We start from the raw sequence: 13307 nt of genomic DNA, 5'->3' as shown, positions 1-13307 counted from the left end.
TTTTTCAGCACCACACCACACCTATTCCAAAATTGACCACATAGTTGGAAGTAAAGCACTCCTCAGCAAATGTAAAAGAACAGAAATTATAACAAACTGTCTCTCAGACCACAGTGCAATCAAACTAGAACTCAGGATTAAGAAACTCACTCAAAACCGCTCAACTATATGGAAACTGAACAACCTGCTCCTGAATGACTATTGGGTACATAATGAAATGAAGGCAGAAATAAAGACATTCTTTGAAACCAACGAGAACAAAGACACAACATACCAGAATCTCTGGGACACATTCAAAGCAGTGTGTAGAGGGAAATTTATAGCACTAAATGCCCACAAGAGAAAGCAGGAAAGATCCCAAATTGACTCCCTAACATCACAATTAAAAGAACTAGAAAAGCAAGAGCAAACACATTCAAAAGCTAGCAGAAGGCTAGAAATAACTAAAATCAGAGCAGAACTGAAGGAAATAGAGACACAAAAACCCTTCAAAAAATTAATGAATCCAGGAGCTGGTTTTTTGAAAAGATCAACAAAATTGATGGACCGCTAGCAAGACTAATAAAGAAGAAAAGAGAGAAGAATCAAATAGATGCAATAAAAAACGAAAAAGGGGATATCACCACCGATCCCACAGAAATACAATCTACCATCAGAGAATACTACAAACACCTCTATGCAAATAAACTAGAAAATCTAGAAGAAATGGATAAATTCCTCGACAAATACACCCTCCCAAGACTAAACCAGGAAGAAGTTGAATCTCTGAATAGACCAATAACAGGTTCTGAAATTGTGGCAATAATCAATAGCTTACCAACCAAAAAGAGTCCAGGACCTGATGGATTCACAGCTGAATTCTACCAGAGGTACAAGGAGGAACTGGTACCATTCCTTCAGAAACTATTCCAATCGATAGAAAAAGAGGGAATCCTCCCTAACACATTTTATGAAGCCAGCATCGTCCTGATACCAAAACCTGGCAGAGACATAACCAAAAAAGAGAATTTCAGACCAATATCCTTGATGAACATTGATGCAAAATCCTCAATAAAATACTGGCAAACCGAATCCAGCAGCACATCAAAAAGCTTATCCACCATGATCAAGTGGGCTTCATCCCTGGGATGCAAGGCTGGTTCAACATACGCAAATCAATAAATGTAATCCAGCATATAAACAGAACCAAAGACAAAAACCACATGATTATCTCAATAGATGCAGAAAAGGCCTTTGACAAAATTCAACAACCCTTCATGCTAAAAACTCTCAATAAATTAGGTATTGATGGGACGTATCTCAAAATAATAAGAGCTATCTACGACAAACCCACAGCCAATATCATACTGAATGGGCAAAAACTGGAAGCATTCCCTCTGAAAACTGGCACAAGACAGGGATGCCCTCTCTCACCGCTCCTGTTCAACATAGTGCTGGAAGTTCTGGCCAGAGCAATCAGGCAGGAGAAGGAAATAAAAGGTATTCAATTAGGAAAAGAGGAAGTCAAATTGTCCCTGTTTGCAGATGACATGATTGTATATCTAGAAAACCCCATTGTCTCAGCCCAAAATCTCCTTAAGCTGATTAGCAACTTCAGCGAAGTCTCAGGATACAAAATTAATGTACAAAAATCACAAGCATTCTTGTACACCAATAACAGACAAACAGAGAGCCAAATCATGAGTGAACTCCCATTCACAATTGCTTCAAAGAGAATAAAATACCTAGGAATCCAACTTACAAGGGATGTGAAGGACCTCTTCAAGGAGAACTACAAACCACTGCTCAATGAAATAAAAGAGGATACAAACAAATGGAAGAACATTCCATGCTCATGGGTTGGAAGAATCAATATCGTGAAAATGGCCATACTGCCCAAGGTAATTTATAGATTCAATGCCATCCCCATCAAGCTACCAATGACTTTCTTCACAGAATTGGAAAAAACTACTTTAAAGTTCATATGGAACCAAAAAAGAGCCTGCATCGCCAAGTCAATCCTAAGCCAAAAGAACAAAGCTGGAGGCATCACGCTACCTGACTTTAAACTATACTACAAGGCTACAGTAACCAAAACAGCATGGTACTGGTACCAAAACAGATATATAGACCAATGGAACAGAACAGAGGCCTCAGAAATAATACCACACCTCTACAACCACATGATCTTTGACAAACCTAACAAAAACAAGAAATGGGGAAAGGATTCCCTATTTAATAAATGGTGCTGGGAAAACTGGCTAGCCATATGTAGAAAGCTGCAACTGGATCCCTTCCTTACACCTTATACAAAAATTAATTCAAGATGGATTAAAGACTTATATGTTAGACCTAAAACCATTAAAATCCTACAAGAAAACCTAGGCAATACCATTCAGGACATAGGCGTGGGCAAGGACTTCATGTCTAAAACACCAAAAGCAATGGCAACAAAAGCCAAAATCGACAAATGGGATCTCATTAAACTAAAGAGCTTCTGCACAGCAAAAGAAACTATCATCAGAATAAACAGGCAACCTACAGAATGGGAGAAAATTTTTGCAACCTACTCATCTGACAAAGGGCTAATATCCAGAATCTACAATGAACTCAAACAAATTTACAAGAAAAAAACAAACAACCCCATCAAAAAGTGGGCAGAGGACATGAACAGACACTTCTCAAAAGAAGACATTTATGCAGCCAGAAAACACATGAAGAAATGCTCATCATCACTGGCCATCAGAGAAATGCAAATCAAAACCACAATGAGATACCATCTCACACCAGTTAGAATGGCCATCATTAAAAAATCAGGAAACAACAGGTGCTGGAGAGGATGTGGAGAAATAGGAACACTTTTACACTGTTGGTGGGACTGTAAACTAGTTCAACCATTGTGGAAGTCAGTGTGGCGATTCCTCAGGGATCTCAAACTAGAAATACCATTTGACCCAGCCATCCCATTACTGGGTATATACCCAAAGGACTATAAATCACGCTGCTATAAAGACACACGCACACGTATGTTTATTGCGGCACTATTCACAATAGCAAAAAGTTGGAACCAACCCAAATGTCCAACAACGATAGACTGGATTAAGAAAATGTGGCACATATACACCATGGAATACTATGCAGCCATAAAAAATGATGAGTTCGTGTCCTTTGTAGGGACATGGATGAAACTGGAAAACATCATTCTCAGTAAACTATCACAAGGACAAAAAACCAAACACCGCATGTTCTCTCTCATAGGCGGGAATTGAACAATGAGAACTCATGGACACAGGAAGGGGAACATCACACTCCGGGGACTGTTGTGGGGTGGGGGGAGTGGGGAGGGACAGCATTAGGAGATACACCTAATGCTAAATGACGAGTTAATGGGTGCAGGAAATCAACATGGCACATGGATACATATGTAACAAACCTGCACATTGTGCACATGTACCCTAAAACCCTAAAGTATAATAAAAAAAAAAAAATGAATAAAGTTGCTATAAAAATTGGGGTACAGGTTTTTCTGTGAACATATTTTTTCATTTCTCTTGGGTGGAATGGAATTGTTCGGCCTCTTGGTCAGTATTTTTTACCTTTATCATAATCTGCAAATTGTTTTCCAAAGTGGCTGTACCATTTTTCAATCCCATTAGCTCCACATCCACATCAGCACTTTTTATTGTCTGTTTTTAATTTTAGCCATTCTACTCAGTATGTTGGCTTTAATTTGCGTTTCCCTAATAACCTATGATGTTAGACATCATTTCATGTACCTATTTCTCATCTGTACTTCTTTGGTGAAGTGTCCACAGCATTTGTTCTTTTTGGTTGTTGTTTTGTTTGTTTTGAGAGGGAATTTCACTCTTGTCACCCAGGCTGGAGTGCTATGGTGCGATCTCAGCTCACTGCAACCTCTGCCTCCCAGGTTCCAGCAATTCTCCTGCCTCAACCTCCCAAGTAGCTAGGATTACAGGTGCGTGTCACCACACCTGGCTAATTTTTTGTATTTTTAGTAGAGATGGAGTTTCACTATGTTGGCCAGGCTGGTCTCAAACTCCTGACCTCAGGTGATCCACCCACCTAGGCCTCCCAAAGTGCTGGGATTACAGACATGAGCCATCACACTTGGCTTGCCCAAGTTTTAATTGGGTTAATAATTGGGTTGATTGTCTTGATTTTTAGTTGTAAGAGTTATTTATATATTCTGGGTACAAATCCTTTTCAGATATATTTTTGCAACTACTTTCTCCCAGTTGTGGCTAGTCTCTTCATTTTTTAACAGTTTATTTCAAAGATCAGAAGTTTGTAAATGTTGATAAAGTACAATTTAACAATTTTTTTATGGCTTATGTTTTTCCTGTCCTATCCAAGAACATTTTGCCTAACCCAATTTCACAATAATGTTCTTATATGCTTTCTTCAGAATTTTATAGTTTTAGCTCTTACATTTAGATCTCTGTGTGATACAGAACTGTCTGAATCAAATCAAGTTGCTAGCCTGCTAAAACAAACAAACAAAAATCAACATTCTCTAGAGAAATTAAACAGGCTTGAGAGACTTCACAATATAATATTCAGATTTTCCAGGATACAGTCCATAATTACTCAATATAGAACCAACAAACTGTGAACAATCTCAAGGAAAAAGGAAATCAAGAGATCACAACCTCAAGATGACCCAGATGTTAGAAATATTAGACAAAGACCTTAAAGCCTATCACATCTATGTTTCATGAGGTAAAGGTAAACACTACTTAAGTGAATAGAAATACAAAAGTCATCAGATGCTGGGTGCAGTGTTTCATGCATGTAATCCCAGCATTTTGGGAGGCCAAGTGGGGAGGATCACTTAAGCCCAGAAGTTTGAGGCTGCAGTGAGCTATGATCATGCCACTGTACTTAGCCTGGGCAACAGAGTGAGACCCTGTCTCTAAAAAGAATAAAAACATTAAAAAATTTAATTTTAGAATGCTGACAGAAAAAAATAGCATAACAAATAATCGAATGCAAATTTTAGGACTAAAATATATAATATATGAAAAAGTCATTGATTGGGCTCAATAGCTGAATGGAGACAATGACAAAGAAAAGAGTCAATGAATTTGAAGATGGGTTAATAGACATTATCTAATCTGAAGAACAAAGAGGTAGGGGGAAGAAATGAACAGAACAACATCAAATTATCTAACATTCATTTCACTGGAATCCAAGAAGGATAGGAAAAGTAAATTGGTTCAGAAAGAATATTTGAAAAAATAAAGGCCAGAACTTCCCTAATTTGATGAAGGACATAAATTACAGATTAAAGCAGCTTAGAATCCCAAACAAGACACCTGCAAAGAAAATCAACTGTGGCCAGACACATCAAAATCAAACTTCTGAACACCAAGTTTTATTATTCTTGTTGTTGATCTTGAAAACAGCCAGAAAGAAAAGTAGCACATTATATAAAAGGGAAGAACTATTCAAATGACTGCTGATTTTACATCTGAAATCACGGAGACCAGGAAACAGCGGAACAACATCTTTAAAGAACTGAAAGAAAAGAATTGTCAAACCAGAATTTGACATTTGCTGAAAATATCCTTCAGGAATGACCGTGAAATAAAAACATTTTTACATGAAGGAAAAAAAAGAGAATATGTAACCAGCAGACCTGCTCTAAAAGAAATGTTGAAAGTTCTTCAGACCTACAGGAAATTATATCAGAGGGACACTTGAAATTTTAAGAATAAAGGAAGAACAACAGAAATGGTAAATATCTGGGTAAATATTTTTGTCCTTTAATTTATTTTATTTTATTTTAATTTATTTTAGACAGAGTCTTACTCCGTTGCCCAGGCTGGAGTACAGTGGTGTGATCTCAGCTCACTGTAACCTCTGCCTCCTGTGTTCAAGCAATTCTCCTGCCTCAGCCTCCAGAGTAGCTGGGATTACAGGCATGAGCCACCACGCCTGGCAAATTTTTGTATTTTTAGAAGAGACAGGGTTTCACTATGTTGGCCAGGCTGGTCTCAAACTCCTGACTTAACCTGTCTCAGCCTCCTAAAGTGCTGGGATTGCAGGCATGAACCACCATGGCTGGCCCTTTTAATTTATTTAAACTAGATGAGACGATTAAAATAGACTGTTGAAAGCAAAAATCATCACATTCCCTGGTAAGGGTTCTAATATATGCAGATATAATACTTAAGACAACACTAGCATATAAAGGGTGGAGGGTAAATGGAGTTCTATGGTTGTAAGTCTTGAAACAAGAAACTGAGGGAACATAGGAAATAAAGGACCTGGGGGGGATGCAAAAACTCTTTTGATAATATGTCTTTATATATCTATGCACTGTTAAATCTTTTCACAAAAAATTGACATTTTTAACTGTGCTGATGTAAGAGAAAATGTATTTAAATTCATTTGATAAGATAATTTTTCCTACATTGCTAAGTTTTATTTCTCCTTTATTTATCAACTTCTTTGTATAAAATAGTATGCAACAAATATATGAGAAGGGAGTAACAGAAACAAAAAGGAAGAAAAGGTTATTTGTAGTAGTATGTACCACCAGAAGAAAACTTTGCTTTCCTGTATCCATAACTTTGATTAAAGCTACATAACAGCTGGGCATGGTGGCTCCCATCTGTAATCCCAGCACTTTGGGAGGCTGAGGTGGGTGGACCACCTGAGGTCAGGAGTTCAAGTCCAGACTGGCCAACATAGTAAAACTGCGTCTCTACTAAAAATACAAAAATTAACTGGATGTGGTGGTGCATGCCTGTAGTCCCAGCTACTTGGGAAGCTGAGGCAGGAGAATCACTTGAACCCAGGAGGCAGAGGTTGCAGTGAGCTGAGATCGTGTGGGCAGGTGGGGAGGAGCAAGTCCTGAGGGCCCTGCTTGCTTTCTCACTGGGGGGGGCTAGTAGCCTGGGGCAAGATCTCAGCCCTGCTTGCCAGCTGTCTGGATATAAATTTAGTGCTGTTGGTGGAGCACAGAGGGAGTGAGAACAGCTTTGCTGGCTACGGGAGCTGGGTGAGGCCTGTCACTGCTGGCTTTCCCCACTTCCCTGGTGACCTGTATGATGTAGCAGAGACAAATACAATCCCCCTGGGAACATAACTCCATTGGCCTGAGAAGCATCACCCTATCCCCCACAGTGGCACAGCAAGTTCTGCCCAAGGAGAGTCTGAGCTCAGACACGCCTAATACTGCCCCCTCCTGATGGTTTTTCTCTACCCGCCCTAGCAGCCAAAGACAAAAGACATAAACTCCTGGGAGCTCTATGGCCCCACCCATGACCTGAGAAAGCCGATTACTTATCTGGCAAACATAAGGCAAGCTTATATCCCCCTTCTACTACTGCAGGTGGGGCTCTCTTGAAAGCGCCACCTCCTGGCTGGAGGCCAACCAACTCAAGCCACTGCAGCAACTCATAACAGAAAAATCATGCTCCAAAGAAGGAGAAAACAATAGCTAATTCCACCACCTGCAACATCCTGGCCAACCAGAGGTCCCGAGTCTGTCTATGTGACAGCTTCACTGCTAGCATAACCAGCATTCGACAAAACCAGCACACTAAACAAAACTGCAACCAAGGACTTTAACAGAGTCTACTTCACTCCCATGCCACCTCCACCAGAGCAGGTGCTGGTATCCACAACTGGGAGACCTGAAGATGGATCATATCACAGGACTCTTTGCAGACATTCCCTAGCACCAGCCCAGAGCCCAGTAGCCTTCTGGGTTGGTAGATCCAGAAGGGCAATAACAATCACTGCAGTCTGGCTCTCAGGAAGCCCCATTCCTAGCGGAAGTGGGAGAGCACCACATCAAGGAATTACCCTGTGGGACAAAAGAATCTGAACAGCAGCCCTTGAGTTCCAGATTTTTCCACTGAAACAGTATACCCAAATGAAAAAGAATCAGAAAATTAAGTCTGGTAATATTACAAAACAAAGTTCCATAACACAGTCAAAAGATCACACTAGCTCTCCGGCAATGGATCCAAACCAAGAAGAATCTCTAAATTGCCAGATAAAGAATGCAGATGGTTGATTATCAAGCTACTCAAGGAGGTAACAGAGAAAGGTAAAAACGAATTTAAAGAAATTTTAAAAAACAGGCCAGGGCCGGGCACAGTGGCTCATGCCTGTGATCTCAGCACTTTGGGAAGCCAAGGTGGGCAGATCATCTGAGGTCAGAAGTTCGAGACCAGCCTGGTCAACATGGTGAAATGCTATCTCTACTAAAACTATAAAAATCAGCCAAGTGTGGTCATGGGCAACTGTAATCCCAGTTACTCAGGAGGCTGAGGCAGGAGAATCACTTGAGCCTGGGAGGCAGAGTTTGCAGTGAGCCAAGATCATGCCACTGTACTTCAGCCTGGGCGACAGAGCAAGACTCTGTCAAAAAAAAAAAAAAAAAAAAAGCCCGGACGCAGTGGCTCACGCCTGTAATCCCAGCACTTTGGGAGGCCAAGGCGGGTGGATCACAAGGTCAGGAGATTGAGACCATCTTGGCTAACATGGTGAAACCCCGCCTCTACTAAAAAACACAAAAAATTAGCCGGGCATGGTGGCGGGTGCCTGTAGTCCAAGCTACTCGGGAGGCTGAGGCAGGAGAATGGCATGAACCCAGGAGGCGGAGCTTGCAGTGAGCCGAGATCGCGCCACTGCACTCCAGCCTGGGTGACAGAGCAAGACCCCATCTCAAAAAGAAAACAAAACAAAACAAAAAACAGACCGGGCACAGTGACTCACACCTTCATACCTGTAATCCCAGCACTTTGGGAGGCCAAGGAAGGTGGATCACCTGAGGTCAGGAGTTCGAAACTAGCGTCACCAACATGGGGTAACCCTGTCTCTACTAAAAATACAAAAATTAGCCAGGCATGGTGGAGCATGCCTATAATTCCAGCTACTCGGGAGGCTGAGGCAGGAGAATTGCTTGAACCTGGGAGGCAGAGGTTGCAGTGAGCCAAGATCGTGACACTGCACTCCAACCTAGGTGACAGAGCAAGACTCCTTCAAACACACACACACACACATACACACACACACACGCACTACAGGATATGGATGAAAAAGTCTCCAGAGAAACAGACATCATAAAGAAAAGACAATCACAACATCTGGAAATGAAAGACACACTTACAGAAATGCAAAATACACTGGAAAGTTTCAACAATACAGTCGAACAAGTAGAAGTAAGAACTTCAGAGCTCAAAGACAAGACTTTCTAATTGACTCAATTCAACAAAGACAAAGAAAAAAGAATTTTAAAAAATGAACAAAGCCTCCAGAAATTTGGGACTATGTTAAGCAATCAAACATAAGAATAATTGGCCCTCCTGAGTAAGAAGAGAAATCTAAAAGTTTGGAAAACATATTTGAAGGAATAATCATGGAAAACTTCCCTGGTCTTTTTAGAGATCTAGACATCCAAATACAAGAAACTCGAAGAACACCTGGGAAATTCATTGCAAAAAGATCATAACACAGACACATAGTCATCATGTTATCTAAAGTCAAGATGAGGGAAAGAATCTTAAGAGCTGTGAGGCAAAAGCATCAGGTAACCTATAAAGGAAAACCTATAAGATTAACAGGAGACTTCTCAGCAGAAACCCTACAAGCCAGAAGGAATTGGGATGCTTTCTTTAGCCTCCTTTAACAAAACAATTATCAGCCAAGAATTTTGTAGCCAGCAAAACTAAGTTTCATAAATGAAGAAGAGATAAAGTTTTTTTCAGACAAACAAATGCTGAGAGTATTCACCACTAATAAGCCAGCACTACAAGAAATGCTAAAAGGAGTTGTAAATATTGAAACAAAACCTTGAAATACACCAAAATAGAACCCCTTTAAAGCATAAATCTCACAAGGCCTATAAAACAATAACACAATGAATAAAAAGGTAGTCAAGCAACAACTAGCATGATGAAGAGAACAGTACCTCACACCTCAATACTAATGTTGAATATAAATGGCCTAAACGCTCCACTTAAAAGATACAGAATGGCAGAATGGATAAAAATCCACCAACCAGGCCGGGCACAGTGGCTCACGCTTGTAATCCCACCACTTTGGGAGGCCAAGGCAGGCAGATCACGAGGTCAGGAGATCGAGGCCACAGTGAAACCCCGTCTCTACTAAAAATACAAAAAATTAGCTGGGCGTGGTGGCGGGCGCCTGTAGTCCCAGCTACTCGGAGAGGCTGAGGCAGGAGAATGGCGTGAATCCGGGAGGCGGAGCTTGCAGTGAGCCAAGATTGCGCCACTGCACTCCAGCCTGGGCGACAGAGCGAGACTCCGTCTCAAAAAAAAAAAGTCCACCAACCAAATATCTGCTGTCTTCAAGAGACTCACCTAACACATAAGGACTCACATAAACTTAAGGTTAAAGCATAGAAAAAAACACTCCTTGCAAATGGAAACCAAAAGGGAGCAGGAGTAGCTTTTCTTATATCAGACAAAACAGACTATAAAGCAACAACAGTTTAAAAAGACAAAGAGGGATTATTATATAAAAATAAAAGGGCCAGGCGCGGTGGCTCACGCCTGTAATCCCAGCACTTTGGGAGGCCGAGACGGGCGGATCACGAGTTCAGGAGATCAAGACCATCCTGGCCAACATGGTGAAACCCCGTCTCTACTAAAAATACAAAAAATTAGCCGGGCGAGGTGGCGGGCGCCTGTAGTCTCAGCTACATGGGAGGCTGAGGCAGGAGAATGGCATGAACCCCGGGGGGCAGAGCCTGCAATGAGCTGAGATCGCGCCACTGCACTCCAGCCTGGGTGAAAGAGCAGACTCCTTCTCAAAAAATAAAAATAAAAATAAAAGGATTAGTCCAACAGGAAAATATCACAATCCTTAATATATATGCACCTAAAACTGGAGCTCCTAAATTTATAAAACAATCACTACTAGACCTAAGAAATGAGATAGCTGGCAACACAATAGTAGTGGAAGACTTCAGTACTCCACTGGCAGCACTAGACAAGTCAAGACAGAAAGTTAACACAGAAACAATGGACTTAAACTATACCCTAGAACAAATGCACTTAACAGGTATTTACAGAACATCCTACCCAACTGCAGAATATACATTACTTTCATCAGCACAAGGAACAATCTCCAAGATAGACCATAGATAGTCCACAAAACAAGTCTCAATAACTTAAGAAAACTGAAATCATATCAAGTATTCTCTCAGACCACAGTGCAATAAAATTGGAAATTAACTCCAAAAGGAACCCTCAAAACAAAACAAATACATGGAAATTAAATAATCTGCTCTTGAATGATCTTTGGGTCAACAATGAAATCAAGATGGAAATCAAAAAATTCTTTGAACTCAATGATAATAGTGACACAACCTACCAAAATGTCTGGGATACAGCAAAACGGTGCTAAGAGGAAAGTTCAGAGTATTAAATGCCTACATCAAAAAGTCTGAAAGAGCACAAACTGACAATCTAAACTCACATCTCAAAGAATTAGAGAAACAAGAACAAACCAAGCCCAAACCCAGTAGAAGAAAATGAATAACAAAGATCAGAGGAGAACTAAACGAAACTGGAAAAAAAAACACAAAGATAAATGAAACAAAAAGCTGGTTCTTTGAAAAGACAAACAAAATCAATACAACCTTTGTAGATTAAATCAGGAAGAAATAGAAACTCTAAACAGACCAAAACCAAGTAACGAGGTTGAAACAGTAATTTTAAAATTGCCAACAAAAAAAGGGTCCAGGACCAGATGGGTTCATAACTAAATTCTATCAGACCTTCAAAGAAGGATTGGTACCAATCCTACTGAAACCATTCCAAAAGATAGAGAAAGAGAGGATCCTCCCTAAATCACTCTATGAAGCCAGTGTTACCCTAATGCCAAAACCAGGAAAGGACGTAACAAAAAAAAAAAGAAAGAAAGAAAAAGAAAACTACAGATCAATATCCCTAATGAACATAGATGCAAAAATCTTCAACAAAATACTTGCTAACTGAATCCAACAGCATATCAAAAAGATAATACACAATGATCAAGTGAGTTTCATATCAGGGATGCAAGGTTGGTTTAACATATGCAAGTCAATAAATTTGATATACCACATAAACACAATTAAAAATAAAAATCATGTGATCATCTCAATAGATGCAGAAAAAGCATTTGAGAAAATCCAGCATCCCCTTATGATTAAAACCCTCAGCAAAATTGGCATAGAAGGAACATATCTCAAGGTAATAAAAGCCATCTATGACAAACCCACAGTTAACATTATACAGAATGGGGAAAAGTTGAAAGTATTCTCCCTAAGAACTGGAACAGGATAAGGATGTCCATTCTCACCACTTTTATTCAACATAGTACTGGGTCCTAGCCAGAGCAATCCGACAAGAGAAAGAAATAAAGGCCATCCAAATCAGTAAAGAGGAAGTCAAAGTGTTGCTGTTCACTGATGATATGATCATATATCTAGAAAACCCTAAAGACTTCCAAAAAGCTCCTAGATCTGATTAATGAATTCCGTAAAGTTTCAGGATACAAAATCAATGTACACAAATCAGTAGCACTGCTATACACCAACAGCAACCAACTTGAGAATCAAATCAAGAACTCAAGAGCTGTTTTACAACAGCTGCAAAAAAATATAATAAAATAAATTAAAATAAAATAAAATATTTAGGAATATAACCAACCAAGGAGGTGAAAGATCTCTACAAGGAAAACTACAAAACACTGCTGAAAGAAATCACAGACAACACAAACAAATGGAAATACATCCCATGCTCATGGATGGATAGAATCAATATTGTGAAAATGACCATACCGCCAAAAGAAATCTGCAAATTCAATGCAATTCCCATCAAAATACCACAATCATTGTTCACAGAACGAGAAAAAACAATCTTAAAATTCATATGGAACAAAAAAGAGCCCAAATAGCTGATGCAAGACAAAGCAAAAAGAACAAATCTGGAGGCATCACATTACCCAGCTTCAAACTATACTATTAATACAAGGCTATAATTCCACAAACAGCATGGTACTGGTATAAAAAGAGGCACATGGACCAATGGAACAGAATAGAGAACCCAGAAATAAAGCCAAACACTTAACAGCCAACTGATCTTCAACGAAGCAAACAAAAACATAAAGTAAGAAAAGGACACCCTATTCCACAAATGGTGCTGGAATAATTGGCAAGCCACATGCAGAAGAACGAATCTGAATCCTCATCTTTCACCTTATACAAAAATCAACTCAAGATAGATCAAAGACTTAAATCTAAGACCTGAAAGCATAAGCATTCTAGAAGATAACGCTGGAAA

Source organism: Nomascus leucogenys, chromosome 13 (genome assembly GCF_006542625.1).
Source record: "Nomascus leucogenys isolate Asia chromosome 13, Asia_NLE_v1, whole genome shotgun sequence".
Classification (NCBI taxonomy): domain Eukaryota; kingdom Metazoa; phylum Chordata; class Mammalia; order Primates; family Hylobatidae; genus Nomascus; species Nomascus leucogenys.
This window is presented reverse-complemented; position numbering follows the sequence as displayed.